We start from the raw sequence: 4,722 nt of genomic DNA, 5'->3' as shown, positions 1-4,722 counted from the left end.
AGTTGATGATAATCCTAGTCATATTAGCATCCCATGCCAGTTGTTGCATCTTTAGATCTCTACATTTCGAATGGATATTTTCCTATCTGTCACGCTTGCATGTGCAGTGCGCTTTTGGCAATGGAGTTTTCCCGTCCATGTCTTTATGGAACGAACATTCGCYTGTAGCCTACTGCCTTGTACTGCACTTAAAGTGAAATTATACTTCAACATTTTAAGCCTTAATGTTATGATCTGTTGCATCGGCCTCTTTGCTTTTTAAAGTTTTTAATGTTCGATTATGAGATYGGGTGAAATCCAAAGTTGTGCTATYTTATATTATTTGTAAAAAAAAATATGTTAAAAGATCAATATTGATACATTACTAACATTAAGAGCTTTTTTTAATCTGCAAAAATTGACTAATTTTTCTGTTTCAGATCAAAATGTGTATAAAGCAAATATTGCTGATAGTGGGGTGGTAGATGTTCACTTCCCCTTATGGCTCACTACATACACATGCATACATTTACACATGCATACATTGAGTGTACAAAACAGGGATGCTGGCCCATGTTGACTTCCCACAGTTGTGTCTAGTTGGCTGGATGTTCTTTGGGTGGTGGACCATTTTTGATACACACAGCAAACTGTTGAGTTACGGCTGGTTGATATATACAGTGCTTTCGGAAAGTATTCAGACCCCTTGACTTTTTCCACATTTTGTTACATTACAGCCTTATTCTAAAATTGATTAAATAAAAAATGTCCCTCATCAATCTATTCTAAAATGTATTCTAAAATGTATTAAAAAAAACATACCTTATTTACATCAGTATTCAGACTTTCCTATGAGACTTGAGATGTTTCTACAAGTTGATTGGAGTCTACCTGTGGTAAATTCAATTGATTGGACATGATTTGGAAAGGCACACACCTGTCTATATAAGGTCCCACAGTTGACAGTGCAGCTCCGAGACACAGATCTGGGGAAGGGTACCAAAACATTTCTGCAGCATTGAAGGTCCGCAAGAACACTGGCCATCATCATTCTTAATTGGAAGAAGTTTGGAATCACTAAGACTATTTCTWGAGCTGGCCGCCTGGCCAAACTGAGCAATCGGGGGAGAAAGGCCTTGGTCTTGGAGATGACCGAGAACCCGATGGTCCCTCTGACCGATKTCTATAGTTCCTCTGTGGAGATGGGAGAACCTTCCAGAAGGACAACCAMCTKTGCAGCACTCCACCAATCAGGCCTTTATGGTAGAGTGGCCAGAGGGAAGCCACTCCTCAGTGAAAGACACATGACAGCCCACTTGGAGTTTGCCAAAAGGCACCTAAAGACTCTCAGACCAATATTCTCTGGTCTGATGAAACCAAGATTGAACTCTTTGGCCTGAATGCCAAGTGTCACGTCTGGAGGAAACCTGGCACCAACCCTACGGTGAAGCATGGTGGTGGCACCACCAATGGCAGGGACTGGGAGACTAGTCGGGATCGAGGGAAAGATGAACAGAGCAAAGTACAAAGATCCTTGATGAGAACCTGCTCCATGCCCAAAGGTTCACCTTCCACCAGGATAGCCACATGCGGTAGAGGAACCAAATCTCTGAAATGTCCTTGAGATGGCCCCAGCCAAAAGCCCGGATTGAACCGATGAACATCTCTGGGAGACCTGAAAACTATGCTGTGCAGCAACACTCCCCATCCACCTGACAGAGCTTTGAGAAGATCTGCAGAGAAGAATGGGAAAAACTCCCCATACAGGTGTGGCCAAACTGTAGTCTGCATACCCAAAGAAAGACTCGAGGCTGTTAATCACTGCCAAATTGGTCTTCAACAAAGAACTTTGCGTAAAGTTAGTTCTGAAATACTTACTGTATAATGTTGATATTATCAGATGAATTAGTCTCTTTTTTTATAATAGTACGGAGTGTGTCAACTAATGCTAACATACACACATCTTTGCATTGTTCACATTATGGGTATTGATGTGTGAAATTATTGGACGAGAGGGGGGGGGAAATTTATTCCAAAATTTATAGACACTAGCGCTGTAACGTCAAATATTTCAAGGTGTGGAATGCAAACTCAAACGAAGGCTTTAATACTTTCCCACATGCACTGTTTTTATTCAGATATATTTCAAATGTATGTTTTTTGCCAAAATTCCAAAATGCATGTAGGCGAAATCTAGGTTTTAGTTCTTTATGAGTGTTCTGTCTGCTTGTTCCCGTGTTTGTATTTTTTGGTCCTCATCTCCTTCGATGCTAATTCTCAACATTCATGTTTTAGGGGTATGATATAAATGCCTAACCTCCCCTGATTTAATATTGTAAATGGTGAGAGGTTAGCCATGTCTGGGTGGGGTATGATATAAAATGCTAACCTCCCTTGTTATGTAATGGTGTGAGAGAGGTTAGCTATTGTCATGGGGGGTTGATATAAAATGCTAACCTCCCCTTTAATTTTAATGGTGGAGAGGTTAGCCTTGTCTTGTTGGGCTATCGATTAAAATGCTAACCTCCCCTGTTATTTGTAATGGTAGACGCAGGTTCTAGGTATGTGTTCTTTTGAGGCGCGGCTGATCTGATAATATGCGGTATGGTGAAAATTGTTATTAGTTGGGGGTCTAACATTCTTTTTCTGTGTGTTGGTGTTATATAAATAAAGCCCTGTTTAGCGTTATTTGTAATGGTGAGAGGTTAGCAATTTTTGGGGGTGGGGGGGTGGGGGTGGGGGGTGGGGGGGGTGGTGGGGTGGGGTGGGGGGGGGTTGGTGGTGGGGGGGGGGGGGGTATGATATAAAATGCTAACCTCCCGTTATTGTAATGGTGAGAGGTTAGCATCGTTGGGGTATGATATAAATGCTAACCTCCCCTGTTATTGTAATGGTGAGAGGTTAGCATGTTGGTGGGTATGATATAAAAGTTCCAACACACATACGCCTGCTTTTCTAGGTTTTTATAATTGATAAGGGGCAGAAGAGGGGCATCCAAGTAAGTTAATAATGGCATCTGAATCGATCCGTTTTAATGGTGATGGTGTTGCTTAATGAATATATTGTTTTATAACAATGCATAGCCCACGGTCAAAACCTAATGAAAATAAAAATACCTATAGACCTCATAAACACAACCAAATCAGTATTTCGCAATACATATATATAAATGTATTCCTGTAATACATCTGTAGAAATGTTTTGTAGGTCTAAAATACTGACTCATTAGACTTGAAGGGTGGGTCCCTCAGAGGCCCAGCGGTGATTGCCAGTGTAAAAGAGATTGAAATTAGAAAGCAGAAAGAGGGATGAGAAAGAGTGAGGGAGGCAGAACAACAATGACAGATAATATGTGAGACATTGTGGAGTGGTAAGAGAAAAAGTGTTGCAGACAGGAAGCCGAGGGTCTGATAATGAATAGAGTGATCAGACAGAGCCGAGGCGATGAAGAGGAGTGACCGACAGAGCGAGGCGGTAATGATCGAGTGACCAGACCGAGCCGAGGCGGTATGAGACGAGTGACGACAGAGCGAGGCGTAAGACGCACGTTGACAGACCCGGAGTCACGAGGGCGTTCTGAACTACACGCATTGCAACAGACCGAGCCGAGGGTGGTAGACTAGTGACAGAACCGTCACGACAACTGAGCAATTCGTAGGTAGGATGACATGATTTGACAACAGCATGTTAGACGAGGTCCAAGAGGGATTGGAACAGTTAAAGATCGAGTGCTATCAGACGTAAGACACTGAGGTAGGTAAAAACGATTGACAAGACCGAGCGAGTGGATCGTGTAAACGACCGCAAGAGACAGATCCGAGCCGGGTGGACATACAGGAAATAACCGGTATGTGATACAGATCCTGTGCACACGATGGGCCCGGTCAGACAAGCATTAAAGAAGAGCTATGATGGAGCAAAATTAGACTAGAAAAGACATGGACTGATGAAAGGATGGCACTGACTTGCTAAGGGATATTAGTACCTCATTAGAAAGAATGATCCAGCACAAGCTGCTTCTACGCACAAAAAAAAAAATTCAAGCAGGGGCGCGAGCCTCGCTACTGATCGCTTACGTTGGAGGAGTGACGGGTTCGCGTGACCAGTAAGAGGGGGTGTGGTGGATGGATGGAGGAGGGTTTCGATGGTGGAGGATGTGAAAAGCACTCGAAGGAGTGGAAACGGATGCTGCGGAGTTGACTTCTGGTAGCACTCACTATGCAGTTCTGCTTGCTGATGCTCTCTACACCGCTATCTGGTTACTTGGGGAGCAAGGCAGCTTTAAATACTCTATATGGGGTATAAGATCCATAGCTAGAGAGCGATTCATCAGCAGATATCGATCAACGATCAAGCCTGAACGTATTAGCACAGCACACTACTTCTTTGAGAGTAATCTGCCTGTACAAAATGCCTACATTGGAACATGTTCTATATTTCCCGCCAACTACCACCTCGTACCATCGAGCAGTTTTCTTGTAGTGTAGTATTTGATATCTCACAGCCCTCGTATTAGTCCGTCGGTTATCGTGGTACTAGCTGGTTTGGTGTTTGTGGTATGCCGATGACTTGCTCTCAAAATTGCCTCGTCTTGCACCTTAAACCTCTATAATGCAGCCGGGTATTAGGCTTTCTCCCGCAACCGTCTCAGAGAGGACATCCTTGAGTCCAGCTATAAGGGAAGAAAGACAAGGGACGAGATATTATGCGAAATTGGAGGTCATGGAGAGTAAACTGCAAGAT

At 43.2% G+C, this 4,722-nt stretch overlaps 1 protein-coding gene across 1 annotated transcript in view; it reads left to right on the top strand.

Moving 5' to 3' along the window:
• The window catches only part of sephs3 (selenophosphate synthetase 3), a 29,496-nt gene that overhangs the window by 23,667 nt on the left and 1,107 nt on the right, over positions 1-4,722 (top strand). The gene's annotated exons all lie outside the window — the stretch shown is intronic.

The sequence above is a fragment of the Salvelinus sp. IW2-2015 genome, unplaced genomic scaffold, assembly GCF_002910315.2.
Source record: "Salvelinus sp. IW2-2015 unplaced genomic scaffold, ASM291031v2 Un_scaffold3340, whole genome shotgun sequence".
NCBI lineage: Eukaryota > Metazoa > Chordata > Actinopteri > Salmoniformes > Salmonidae > Salvelinus > Salvelinus sp. IW2-2015.
This window is presented reverse-complemented; position numbering and strand designations above follow the sequence as displayed.